Source organism: Lathyrus oleraceus, unplaced genomic scaffold (genome assembly GCF_024323335.1).
Source record: "Lathyrus oleraceus cultivar Zhongwan6 unplaced genomic scaffold, CAAS_Psat_ZW6_1.0 chrUn0356, whole genome shotgun sequence".
Classification (NCBI taxonomy): domain Eukaryota; kingdom Viridiplantae; phylum Streptophyta; class Magnoliopsida; order Fabales; family Fabaceae; genus Lathyrus; species Lathyrus oleraceus.
The window spans coordinates 411-15741 of record NW_026112747.1 but is presented as its reverse complement, the minus strand read 5'-3'; the positions used below and the strand labels follow the sequence as shown (position 1 = coordinate 15741).

General features: G+C 26.7%; 6 non-coding genes across 6 annotated transcripts; all 6 read left to right on the top strand.

The window, feature by feature from the left end:
• The first annotated feature begins 1253 nt into the window (after positions 1-1253).
• Positions 1254-1326, top strand: TRNAV-UAC (transfer RNA valine (anticodon UAC)). Its single transcript has one exon. It is a non-coding gene; the product is annotated as a tRNA-Val (tRNA).
• A 2200-nt stretch (positions 1327-3526) lies between these two features.
• TRNAV-UAC (transfer RNA valine (anticodon UAC)) lies at positions 3527-3599 on the top strand. Its single transcript has one exon. It is a non-coding gene; the product is annotated as a tRNA-Val (tRNA).
• Positions 3600-5796: 2197 nt separating this feature from the next.
• Positions 5797-5869, top strand: TRNAV-UAC (transfer RNA valine (anticodon UAC)). Its single transcript has one exon. It is a non-coding gene; the product is annotated as a tRNA-Val (tRNA).
• A 2541-nt stretch (positions 5870-8410) lies between these two features.
• Positions 8411-8483, top strand: TRNAV-UAC (transfer RNA valine (anticodon UAC)). Its single transcript has one exon. It is a non-coding gene; the product is annotated as a tRNA-Val (tRNA).
• A 2189-nt stretch (positions 8484-10672) lies between these two features.
• On the top strand, positions 10673-10745 carry TRNAV-UAC (transfer RNA valine (anticodon UAC)). Its single transcript has one exon. It is a non-coding gene; the product is annotated as a tRNA-Val (tRNA).
• A 2191-nt stretch (positions 10746-12936) lies between these two features.
• On the top strand, positions 12937-13009 carry TRNAV-UAC (transfer RNA valine (anticodon UAC)). Its single transcript has one exon. It is a non-coding gene; the product is annotated as a tRNA-Val (tRNA).
• Positions 13010-15331: the final 2322 nt, after the last annotated feature.

Below are 15331 nucleotides of genomic sequence, written 5' to 3'. Positions count from 1 at the left end.
TACACCCACACCTCAAAGCAAGTACATAATTACATCTCACAACACTCTAACACGAGAGTATAAAATCAAGATTTGTAGATTATAAAAATATTTATTAATAAAATAATTAAATTATTACTTTTTTTTTTGTTACTATTATTTCATATTAATAGAAGTGTTTCAATTATTAATATCCATCATATGCCATATTTTTTCTATTTTGATATTTTTTTATTATTTGCTTTCTCTATTTTGTACTCTCATTCTTATTTTATTCTTGCTTTTTATTTAATTTTATAAAACAATTGGTAGATTCAGTTCAAAATTAAGAAAAATAATACTCAACAAGTATAAAAATTCTCAAATAATTTCCACATATCGAAAACCAGTTTGAAAAATAATGATGAAACTTCTTTGTTGACATAGTATTATTGTAGACCTTTCATTAATGTTAATAAATACTCATGTACTGAGCATTAATCAATATATTATGTAATCCTTGTCATATCAACACATATTTGATTTGAACTTTCCACATGTAAAAAATAATTATTCTCTCAATTTTATCTAGCCCAATCCATATAGTGGAACTTCTGACAGTAGCTCAACAACACTTGATCTGAAAGCTCAGATAAAGTCGCAACCATAAAGCATACTTAGAACTCTTATCCCTGGATGGAACCAAAAGTTATGATAACAATTGTTATAAAATATCAACATGGAGAAATTAAAATAACACATACACAAACACAAGGACATAACATGGAAACTCCAAATTCAGAGAGAAAAATATAATAGTCGCTGTCAAATGGCAACCAAAGAAAAGACTGTAAAAATTGTTACAACGCATAATTTACCCTCAACCACCCCTAGACCCCGAGTACATCCACACCTCAAAACAAGTACATAATTACATCTCACAACACTATAAGACAAGAGTATAAGCGAATTAAAAATAGAAGACGCCAAATACAAGTTTAAAGTATTTTTGACTGATGCATTTTATAATGAATAAATTGAATCCATTATATAGTCTTAAACTCCCTCTTCCTTTACAAAATTAAATGGTGTGAGACTTGTTAAACATGTATATTTTCAATCTATACTAACATATTTTTGGTGATTTGGAAGAATTTAGTCTATTAATCTAAAGAAATTGAGTTCAAATCTTGAGAGATACAATTGTAAAATAGTCATTAGTGTCATTTTAATTAATAATTTGTTTCCATCTCTAATATCTATGTATTGAATTAAATTAGTTGAATAACCCAGATGTTGTTGTGGTGTAGTGGTTATCACGTCAGTCTTACACACTGAAGGTCTCCAGTTCAATCTTGGGCAGCAACATATGTATTTATTACTATTATTTCATATTAATAGCGTTGTTTAAATAATTAATATACATCATAAGCCTTTTTTTTCTTCCTATTTTTAATTTTTGATCATTTTATATCTATATTTTGTTCTTGCTTTTTTTCCATTGTATAAAATAAATGGTAGATTCATTTCAAAATTAAGAAAAATAAATTTCTACAAGTATAAAATCTACATTTGTTGAATATAAAAATATTTATTAATAAAATAATTAAATTATTATATTTATGTTTTTCTTACTATTATTTCATATTAATATAAGTGTTTCAATTATTAATATCCATCATATGCCATTTTTTTCTATTTTGATATTTTATTATTATTTGCTTTCTCTATTTTGTACTTTCATTCTTATTTTATTCTTGCTTTTTTGTTTAATTTTATAAAACAATTGGTAGATTCATTTAAAAATTAAGAAAAATTATAATCCACAAGTATAAAAACTTCTCAAATAATTTCCACATATCGAAAACCAGTTTGAAAAGCTCTGATGAAACTTCTTTGTTGACATAATCTTATAGTAGACCTTTCATCAATGTTAATAAATACTCATGTACTGAGCATTAATCATTAACTTATGTAAAAAATAATTATTCTCTCAATTTTATCTAGCCCAATCCACCTAGTGGAACTTCTGACCGTAGCTCAACAACACTTGATGTGAAAGATCAGATAAAGTTGCAACCATAAAGCATACTTAGAACTCTTATCCCTGGATGGAACCATAAGCTATGATAACAATTGTTAGAAAATATCAACATGGAGAAATTAAAATAACACATACACAAACACAAGGACATAACATGGAAATTCCAAATTCAGAGAGAAAAATATAACAGTCGCTGTCAAATGACAATCAAAGAAAAACAAGTGAAATTTTTTACAACGCATAATGTACCCTCAGCCACCCCCAGACCCCGAGTACACCCACACCTCAAAGCAAGTACATAATTACATCTCACAACACTCTAACACGAGAGTATAAAATCAAGATTTGTAGATTATAAAAATATTTATTAATAAAATAATTAAATTATTACTTTTTTTTTGTTACTATTATTTCATATTAATAGAAGTGTTTCAATTATTAATATCCATCATATGCCATATTTTTTCTATTTTGATATTTTTTTATTATTTGCTTTCTCTATTTTGTACTCTCATTCTTATTTTATTCTTGCTTTTTATTTAATTTTATAAAACAATTGGTAGATTCAGTTCAAAATTAAGAAAAATAATACTCAACAAGTATAAAAATTCTCAAATAATTTCCACATATCGAAAACCAGTTTGAAAAATAATGATGAAACTTCTTTGTTGACATAGTATTATTGTAGACCTTTCATTAATGTTAATAAATACTCATGTACTGAGCATTAATCAATATATTATGTAATCCTTGTCATATCAACACATATTTGATTTGAACTTTCCACATGTAAAAAATAATTATTCTCTCAATTTTATCTGCCCAATCCATATAGTGGAACTTCTGACAGTAGCTCAACAACACTTGATCTGAAAGCTCAGATAAAGTCGCAACCATAAAGCATACTTAGAACTCTTATCCCTGGATGGAACCAAAAGTTATGATAACAATTGTTATAAAATATTAACATGGAGAAATTAAAATAACACATACACAAACACAAGGACATAACATGGAAACTCCAAATTCAGAGAGAAAAATATAATAGTCGCTGTCAAATGGCAACCAAAGAAAAGACTGTAAAAATTGTTACAACGCATAATTTACCCTCAACCACCCCTAGACCCCGAGTACATCCACACCTCAAAACAAGTACATAATTACATCTCACAACACTATAAGACAAGAGTATAAGCGAATTAAAAATAGAAGACGCCAAATACAAGTTTAAAGTATTTTTGACTGATGCATTTTATAATGAATAAATTGAATCCATTATATAGTCTTAAACTCCCTCTTCCTTTACAAAATTAAATGGTGTGAGACTTGTTAAACATGTATATTTTCAATCTATACTAACATATTTTTGGTGATTTGGAAGAATTTAGTCTATTAATCTAAAGAAATTGAGTTCAAATCTTGAGAGATACAATTGTAAAATAGTCATTAGTGTCATTTTAATTAATAATTTGTTTCCATCTCTAATATCTATGTATTGAATTAAATTAGTTGAATAACCCAGATGTTGTTGTGGTGTAGTGGTTATCACGTCAGTCTTACACACTGAAGGTCTCCAGTTCAATCTTGGGCAGCAACATATGTATTTATTACTATTATTTCATATTAATAGCGTTGTTTAAATAATTAATATACATCATAAGCCTTTTTTTTCTTCCTATTTTTAATTTTTGATCATTTTATATCTATATTTTGTTCTTGCTTTTTTTCCATTGTATAAAATAAATGGTAGATTCATTTCAAAATTAAGAAAAATAAATTTCTACAAGTATAAAATCTACATTTGTTGAATATAAAAATATTATTAATAAAATAATTAAATTATTATATTTATGTTTTTCTACTATTATTTCATATTAATATAAGTGTTTCAATTATTAATATCCATCATATGCCATTTTTTTCTATTTTGATATTTTATTATTATTTGCTTTCTCTATTTTGTACTTTCATTCTTATTTTATTCTTGCTTTTTTGTTTAATTTTATAAAACAATTGGTAGATTCATTTAAAAATTAAGAAAAATTATAATCCACAAGTATAAAAACTTCTCAAATAATTTCCACATATCGAAAACCAGTTTGAAAAGCTCTGATGAAACTTCTTTGTTGACATAATCTTATAGTAGACCTTTCATCAATGTTAATAAATACTCATGTACTGAGCATTAATCATTAACTTATGTAAAAAATAATTATTCTCTCAATTTTATCTAGCCCAATCCACCTAGTGGAACTTCTGACCGTAGCTCAACAACACTTGATGTGAAAGATCAGATAAAGTTGCAACCATAAAGCATACTTAGAACTCTTATCCCTGGATGGAACCATAAGCTATGATAACAATTGTTAGAAAATATCAACATGGAGAAATTAAAATAACACATACACAAACACAAGGACATAACATGGAAATTCCAAATTCAGAGAGAAAAATATAACAGTCGCTGTCAAATGACAATCAAAGAAAAACAAGTGAAATTTTTTACAACGCATAATGTACCCTCAGCCACCCCCAGACCCCGAGTACTCCCACACCTCAAAGCAAGTACATAATTACATCTCACAACACTCTAACACGAGAGTATAAAATCAAGATTTGTAGATTATAAAAATATTTATTAATAAAATAATTAAATTATTACTTTTTTTTTGTTACTATTATTTCATATTAATAGAAGTGTTTCAATTATTAATATCCATCATATGCCATATTTTTCTATTTTGATATTTTTTATTATTTGCTTTCTCTATTTTGTACTCTCATTCTTATTTTATTCTTGCTTTTTATTTAATTTTATAAAACAATTGGTAGATTCAGTTCAAAATTAAGAAAAATAATATTCAACAAGTATAAAAATTCTCAAATAATTTCCACATATCGAAAACCAGTTTGAAAAATAATGATGAAACTTCTTTGTTGACATAGTATTATTGTAGACCTTTCATTAATGTTAATAAATACTCATGTACTGAGCATTAATCAATATATTATGTAATCCTTGTCATATCAACACATATTTGATTTGAACTTTCCACATGTAAAAAATAATTATTCTCTCAATTTTATCTAGCCCAATCCATATAGTGGAACTTCTGACAGTAGCTCAACAACACTTGATCTGAAAGCTCAGATAAAGTCGCAACCATAAAGCATACTTAGAACTCTTATCCCTGGATGGAACCAAAAGTTATGATAACAATTGTTATAAAATATTAACATGGAGAAATTAAAATAACACATACACAAACACAAGGACATAACATGGAAACTCCAAATTCAGAGAGAAAAATATAATAGTCGCTGTCAAATGGCAACCAAAGAAAAGACTGTAAAAATTGTTACAACGCATAATTTACCCTCAACCACCCCTAGACCCCGAGTACATCCACACCTCAAAACAAGTACATAATTACATCTCACAACACTATAAGACAAGAGTATAAGCGAATTAAAAATAGAAGACGCCAAATACAAGTTTAAAGTATTTTTGACTTATGCATTTTATAATGAATAAATTGAATCCATTATATAGTCTTAAACTCCCTCTTCCTTTACAAAATTAAATGGTGTGAGACTTGTTAAACATGTATATTTTCAATCTATACTAACATATTTTTGGTGATTTGGAAGAATTTAGTCTATTAATCTAAAGAAATTGAGTTCAAATCTTGAGAGATACAATTGTAAAATAGTCATTAGTGTCATTTTAATTAATAATTTGTTTCCATCTCTAATATCTATGTATTGAATTAAATTAGTTGAATAACCCAGATGTTGTTGTGGTGTAGTGGTTATCACGTCAGTCTTACACACTGAAGGTCTCCAGTTCAATCTTGGGCAGCAACATATGTATTTATTACTATTATTTCATATTAATAGCGTTGTTTAAATAATTAATATACATCATAAGCCTTTTTTTCTTCCTATTTTTAATTTTTGATCATTTTATATCTATATTTTGTTCTTGCTTTTTTCCATTGTATAAAATAAATGGTAGATTCATTTCAAAATTAAGAAAAATAAATTTCTACAAGTATAAAATCTACATTTGTTGAATATAAAAATATTTATTAATAAAATAATTAAATTATTATATTTATGTTTTTCTTACTATTATTTCATATTAATATAAGTGTTTCAATTATTAATATCCATCATATGCCATTTTTTTCTATTTTGATATTTTATTATTATTTGCTTTCTCTATTTTGTACTTTCATTCTTATTTTATTCTTGCTTTTTTGTTTAATTTTATAAAACAATTGGTAGATTCATTTAAAAATTAAGAAAAATTATAATCCACAAGTATAAAAACTTCTCAAATAATTTCCACATATCGAAAACCAGTTTGAAAAGCTCTGATGAAACTTCTTTGTTGACATAATCTTATAGTAGACCTTTCATCAATGTTAATAAATACTCATGTACTGAGCATTAATCATTAACTTATGTAAAAAATAATTATTCTCTCAATTTTATCTAGCCCAATCCACCTAGTGGAACTTCTGACCGTAGCTCAACAACACTTGATGTGAAAGATCAGATAAAGTTGCAACCATAAAGCATACTTAGAACTCTTATCCCTGGATGGAACCATAAGCTATGATAACAATTGTTAGAAAATAACAATTGTTAAAAATTAAGAAATTATAATCCACAAGTATAAAAACTTCTCAAATAATTTCACATATCGAAAACCAGTTTGAAAAGCTTGATGAAACTTCTTGTTGACATAATCTTATAGTAGAACTTTCATCAATGTTAATAAATACTCATGTACTGAGCATTATCATTAACTTATGTAAAAAAATATTATTCTCTCAATTTTATCTAGCCCAATCCACCTAGTGGAACTTCTGACCGTAGCTCAACAACACTTGATGTGAAAGATCAGATAAAGTTGCAACCATAAAGCATACTTAGAACTCTTATCCCTGGATGGAACCATAAGCTATGATAACAATTGTTAGAAAATATCAACATGGAGAATTAAAATAACACATACACAAACACAAGGACATAACATGGAAATTCCAAATTCAGAGAGAAAAATATAACAGTCGCTGTCAAATGACAATCAAAGAAAAACAAGTGAAATTTTTTACAACGCATAATGTACCCTCAGCCCCCCCAGACCCCGAGTACTCCCACACCTCAAAGCAACTACATAATTACATCTCACAACACTCTAACACGAGAGTATAAAATCAAGATTTGTAGATTATAAAAATATTTATTAATAAAATAATTAAATTATTACTTTTTTTTGTTACTATTATTTCATATTAATAGAAGTGTTTCAATTATTAATATCCATCATATGCCATTTTTTTCTATTTTGATATTTTTTTATTATTTGCTTTCTCTATTTTGTACTCTCATTCTTATTTTATTCTTGCTTTTTATTTAATTTTATAAAACAATTGGTAGATTCAGTTCAAAATTAAGAAAAATAATACTCAACAAGTATAAAAATTCTCAAATAATTTCCACATATCGAAAACCAGTTTGAAAAAAATATGATGAAACTTCTTTGTTGACATAGTATTATTGTAGACCTTTCATTAATGTTAATAAATACTCATGTACTGAGCATTAATCAATATATTATGTAATCCTTGTCATATCAACACATATTTGATTTGAACTTTCCACATGTAAAAAATAATTATTCTCTCAATTTTATCTGCCCAATCCATATAGTGGAACTTCTGACAGTAGCTCAACAACACTTGATCTGAAAGCTCAGATAAAGTCGCAACCATAAAGCATACTTAGAACTCTTATCCCTGGATGGAACCAAAAGCTATGATAACAATTGTTATAAAATATCAACATGGAGAAATAAAATAACACATACACAAACACAAGGACATAACATGGAAACTCCAAATTCAGAGAGAAAAATATAATAGTCGCTGTCAAATGGCAACCAAAGAAAAGACTGTAAAAATTGTTACAACGCATAATTTACCCTCAACCACCCTAGACCCCGAGTACATCCACACCTCAAACAAGTACATAATTACATCTCACAACACTATAAGACAAGAGTATAAGCGAATTAAAAATAGAAGACGCCAAATACAAGTTTAAAGTATTTTTGACTTATGCATTTTATAATGAATAAATTGAATCCATTATATAGTCTTAAACTCCCTCTTCCTTTACAAAATTAAATGGTGTGAGACTTGTTAACATGTATATTTTCAATCTATACTAACATATTTTGGTGATTTGGAAGAATTTAGTCTATTAATCTAAAGAAATTGAGTTCAAATCTTGAGAGATACAATTGTAAAATAGTCATTAGTGTCATTTTAATTAATAATTTGTTTCCATCTCTAATATATATGTATTGAATTAAATTAGTTGAATAACCCAGATGTTGTTGTGGTGTAGTGGTTATCACGTCAGTCTTACACACTGAAGGTCTCCAGTTCAATCTTGGGCAGCAACATATGTATTTATTATATTATTTCATATTAATAGCGTTGTTTAAATAATTAATATACATCATAAGCCTTTTTTTCTTCCTATTTTTAATTTTTGATCATTTTATATCTATATTTTGTTCTTGCTTTTTTCCATTGTATAAAATAAATGGTAGATTCATTTCAAAATTAAGAAAAATAAATTTCTACAAGTATAAAATCTACATTTGTTGAATATAAAAATATTTATTAATAAAATAATTAAATTATTATATTTATGTTTTTCTTACTATTATTTCATATTAATATAAGTGTTTCAATTATTAATATCCATCATATGCCATTTTTTTCTATTTTGATATTTATTATTATTTGCTTTCTCTATTTTGTACTTTCATTCTTATTTTATTCTTGCTTTTTTGTTTAATTTTATAAAACAATTGGTAGATTCATTTAAAAATTAAGAAAAATTATAATCCACAAGTATAAAAACTTCTCAAATAATTTCCACATATCGAAAACCAGTTTGAAAAGCTCTGATGAAACTTCTTTGTTGACATAATCTTATAGTAGACCTTTCATCAATGTTAATAAATACTCATGTACTGAGCATTAATCATTAACTTATGTAAAAAATAATTATTCTCTCAATTTTATCTAGCCCAATCCACCTAGTGGAACTTCTGACCGTAGCTCAACAACACTTGATGTGAAAGATCAGATAAAGTTGCAACCATAAAGCATACTTAGAACTCTTATCCCTGGATGGAACCATAAGCTATGATAACAATTGTTAGAAAATATCACATGGAGAAATTAAAATAACACATACACAAACACAAGGACATAACATGGAAATTCCAAATTCAGAGAGAAAAATATAACAGTCGCTGTCAAATGACAACCAAAGAAAAACAAGTGAAATTTTTTACAACGCATAATGTACCCTCAGCCACCCCCAGACCCCGAGTACACCCACACCTCAAAGCAACTACATAATTACATCTCACAACACTCTAACACGAGAGTATAAAATCAAGATTTGTAGATTATAAAAATATTTATTAATAAAATAATTAAATTATTACTTTTTTTTTGTTACTATTATTTCATATTAATAGAAGTGTTTCAATTATTAATATCCATCATATGCCATATTTTTTCTATTTTGATATTTTTTATTATTTGCTTTCTCTATTTTGTACTCTCATTCTTATTTTATTCTTGCTTTTTATTTAATTTTATAAAACAATTGGTAGATTCAGTTCAAAATTAAGAAAAATAATATTCAACAAGTATAAAAATTCTCAAATAATTTCCACATATCGAAAACCAGTTTGAAAAATTATGATGAAACTTCTTTGTTGACATAGTATTATTGTAGACCTTTCATTAATGTTAATAAATACTCATGTACTGAGCATTAATCAATATATTATGTAATCCTTGTCATATCAGCACATATTTGATTTGAACTTCCACATGTAAAAAATAATTATTCTCTCAATTTTATCTAGCCCAATCCATATAGTGGAACTTCTGACAGTAGCTCAACAACACTTGATCTGAAAGCTCAGATAAAGTCGCAACCATAAAGCATACTTAGAACTCTTATCCCTGGATGGAACCAAAAGCTATGATAAAAATTGTTATAAATATCAACATGGAGAAATTAAAATAACACATACACAAACACAAGGACATAACATGGAAACTCCAAATTCAGAGAGAAAAATATAATAGTCGTGTCAAATGGCAACCAAAGAAAAGACTGTAAAAATTGTTACAACGCATAATTTACCCTCAACCACCCCAGACCCCGAGTACATCCACACCTCAAAACAAGTACATAATTACATCTCACAACACTATAACACAAGAGTATAAGCGAATTAAAAATAGAAGACGCCAATACAAGTTTAAAGTATTTTTGACTGATGCATTTTATAATGAATAAATTGAATCCATTATATAGTCTTAAACTCCCTCTTCCTTTACAAAACTAAATGGTGTGAGACTTGTTGAACATGTATTTTTCAATCTATACTAACATATTTTTGGTGATTTGGAAGAATTTAGTCTATTAATCTAAAGAAATTGAGTTCAAATCTTGAGAGATACAATTGTAAAATAGTCATTAGTGTCATTTTAATTAATAATTTGTTTCCATCTCTAATATATATGTATTGAATTAAATTAGTTGAATAACCCAAATGTTGTTGTGGTGTAGTGGTTATCACGTCAGTCTTACACACTGAAGGTCTCCAGTTCAATCCTGGGCAGCAACATATGTATTTATTACTATTATTTCATATTAATAGCATTGTTTGAATAATTAATATACATCATAAGCCTTTTCTTTTTTCCTATTTTTAATTTTTGATCATTTTATTTCTATATTTTGTTCTTGCTTTTTTTCCATTGTTAAAATAAATGGTAGATTCATTTCAAAATTAAGAAAAATAAATTTCTACAAGTATAAAATCTACATTTGTTGAATATAAAAAATTTATTAATAAATAATTAAATTTATATTTATGTTTTTCTTACTATTATTTAATATTAATATAAGTGTTTCAATTATTAATATCCATCATATGCCATTTTTTTCTATTTTGATATTTATTATTATTTGCTTTCTCTATTTTGTACTTTCATTCTTATTTTATTCTTGCTTTTTTGTTTAATTTTATAAAACAATTGGTAGATTCATTTAAAAATTAAGAAAAATTATAATCCACAAGTATAAAAACTTCTCAAATAATTTCCACATATCGAAAACCAGTTTGAAAAGCTCTGATGAAACTTCTTTATTGACATAATCTTATAGTAGACCTTTCATCAATGTTAATAAATACTCATGTACTGAGCATTAATCATTAACTTATGTAAAAAATAATTATTCTCTCAATTTTATCTAGCCCAATCCACCTAGTGGAACTTCTGACAGTAGCTCAACAACACTTGATGTGAAAGATCAGATAAAGTTGCAACCATAAAGCATACTTAGAACTCTTATCCCTGGATGGAACCATAAGCTATGATAACAATTGTTAGAAAATATCAACATGGAGAAATTAAAATAACACATACACAAACACAAGGACATAACATGGAAATTCCAAATTCAGAGAGAAAAATATAACAGTCGCTGTCAAATGACAACCAAAGAAAAACAAGTGAAATTTTTTACAACGCATAATGTACCCTCAGCCACCCCCAGACCCCGAGTACACCCACACCTCAAAGCAAGTACATAATTACATCTCACAACACTCTAACACGAGAGTATAAAATCAAGATTTGTAGATTATAAAAATATTTATTAATAAAATAATTAAATTATTACTTTTTTTTTGTTACTATTATTTCATATTAATAGAAGTGTTTCAATTATTAATATCCATCATATGCCATATTTTTTCTATTTTGATATTTTTTTATTATTTGCTTTCTCTATTTTGTACTCTCATTCTTATTTTATTCTTGCTTTTATTTAATTTATAAAACAATTGGTAGATTCAGTTCAAAATTAAGAAAAATAATATTCAACAAGTATAAAAATTCTCAAATAATTTCCACATATCGAAAACCAGTTTGAAAATAATTATGATGAAACTTCTTTGTTGACATAGTATTATTGTAGACCTTTCATTAATGTTAATAAATACTCATGTACTGAGCATTAATCAATATATTATGTAATCCTTGTCATATCAGCACATATTGATTTGAACTTTCCACATGTAAAAAATAATTATTCTCTCAATTTTATCTAGCCCAATCCATATAGTGGAACTTCTGACAGTAGCTCAACAACACTTGATCTGAAAGCTCAGATAAAGTCGCAACCATAAAGCATACTTAGAACTCTTATCCCTGGATGGAACCAAAAGCTATGATAAAAATTGTTATAAAATATCAACATGGAGAAATTAAAATAACACATACACAAACACAAGGACATAACATGGAAACTCCAAATTCAGAGAGAAAAATATAATAGTCGCTGTCAAATGGCAACCAAAGAAAAGACTGTAAAAATTGTTACAACGCATAATTTACCCTCAACCACCCCCAGACCCCGAGTACATCCACACCTCAAAACAAGTACATAATTACATCTCACAACACTATAACACAAGAGTATAAGCGAATTAAAAATAGAAGACGCCAAATACAAGTTTAAAGTATTTTGACTGATGCATTTTATAATGAATAAATTGAATCCATTATATAGTCTTAAACTCCCTCTTCCTTTACAAAACTAAATGGTGTGAGACTTGTTAACATGTATATTTTCAATCTATACTAACATATTTTGGTGATTTGGAAGAATTTAGTCTATTAATCTAAAGAAATTGAGTTCAAATCTTGAGAGATACAATTGTAAAATAGTCATTAGTGTCATTTTAATTAATAATTTGTTTCCATCTCTAATATATATGTATTGAATTAAATTAGTTGAATAACCCAAATGTTGTTGTGGTGTAGTGGTTATCACGTCAGTCTTACACACTGAAGGTCTCCAGTTCAATCCTGGGCAGCAACATATGTATTTATTACTATTATTTCATATTAATAGCATTGTTTAATAATAATATACATCATAAGCCTTTTTTTTCTTCCTATTTTTAATTTTTGATCATTTTATCTATATTTGTTCTTGCTTTTTTTCCATGTATAAAATAAATGGTAGATTCATTTCAAAATTAAGAAAAATAAATTTCTACAAGTATAAAATCTACATTGTTGAATATAAAAATATTTATTAATAAATAATTAAATATTATATTTATGTTTTTCTTACTATTATTTAATATTAATATAAGTGTTTCAATTATTAATATCCATCATATGCCATTTTTTTCTATTTTGATATTTTATTATTATTTGCTTTCTCTATTTTGTACTTTCATTCTTATTTTATTCTTGCTTTTTTGTTTAATTTTATAAAACAATTGGTAGATTCATTTAAAATTAAGAAAAATTATAATCCACAAGTATAAAACTTCTCAAATAATTTCACATATCGAAAACCAGTTTGAAAAATTCTGATGAAACTTCTTTTTGACATAATCTTATAGTAGACCTTCATCAATGTTAATAAACTCATGTACTGAGCATTAATCATTAACTTATGTAAAAAATAATTATTCTCTCAATTTTATCTAGCCCAATCCACCTAGTGGAACTTCTGACAGTAGCTCAACAACACTTGATGTGAAAGATCAGATAAAGTTGCAACCATAAAGCATACTTAGAACTCTTATCCCTGGATGGAACCATAAGCTATGATAACAATTGTTAGAAAATATCAACATGGAGAAATTAAAATAACACATACACAAACACAAGGACATAACATGGAAATTCCAAATTCAGAGAGAAAAATATAACAGTCGCTGTCAAATGACAACCAAAGAAAAACAAGTGAAATTTTTTACAACGCATAATGTACCCTCAGCCACCCCCAGACCCCGAGTACACCCACACCTCAAAGCAAGTACATAATTACATCTCACAACACTCTAACACGAGAGTATAAAATCAAGATTTGTAGATTATAAAAATATTTATTAATAAAATAATTAAATTATTACCTTTTTTTTTGTTACTATTATTTCATATTAATAGAAGTGTTTCAATTATTAATATCCATCATATGCCATATTTTTCTATTTTGATATTTTTTATTATTGCTTTCTCTATTTTGTACTCTCATCTTATTTTATTCTTGCTTTTTATTTAATTTTATAAAACAATTGGTAGATTCAGTTCAAAATTAAGAAAAATAATACAACAAGTATAAAAATTCTCAAATAATTTCCACATATCGAAAACCAGTTTGAAAAAATGATGAAACTTCTTTGTTGACATAGTATTATTGTAGACCTTTCATTAATGTTAATAAATACTCATGTACTGAGCATTAATCAATATATTATGTAATCCTTGTCATATCAGCACATATTTGATTTGAACTTTCCACATGTAAAAATAATATTCTCTCAATTTATCTAGCCCAATCCATATAGTGGAACTTCTGACAGTAGCTCAACAACACTTGATCTGAAAGCTCAGATAAAGTCGCAACCATAAAGCATACTTAGAACTCTTATCCCTGGATGGAACCAAAAGCTATGATAAAAATTGTTATAAAATATCAACATGGAGAAATTAAAATAACACATACACAAACACAAGGACATAACATGGAAACTCCAAATTCAGAGAGAAAAATATAATAGTCGCTGTCAAATGGCAACCAAAGAAAAGACTGTAAAAATTGTTACAACGCATAATTTACCCTCAACCACCCCCAGACCCGAGTACATCCACACCTCAAAACAAGTACATAATTACATCTCACAACACTATAACACAAGAGTATAAGCGAATTAAAAATAGAAGACGCCAAATACAAGTTTAAAGTATTTTGACTGATGCATTTTATAATGAATAAATTGAATCCATTATATAGTCTTAAACTCCCTCTTCCTTTACAAAACTAAATGGTGTGAGACTTGTTGAACATGTATATTTTCAATCTATACTAACATATTTTGGTGATTTGGAAGAATTTAGTCTATTAATCTAAAGAAATTGAGTTCAAATCTTGAGAGATACAATTGTAAAATAGTCATTAGTGTCATTTTAATTAATAATTTGTTTCCATCTCTAATATATATGTATTGAATTAAATTAGTTGAATAACCCAAATGTTGTTGTGGTGTAGTGGTTATCACGTCAATCTTAACACATGAAGGTCTCCAGTTCAACTGGGGCAGCAACATGTATTTATTACTATTATTTCATATTAATAGCATTGTTTATAAATAATATACATCATAAGCCTTTCTTTTCTTCCTAT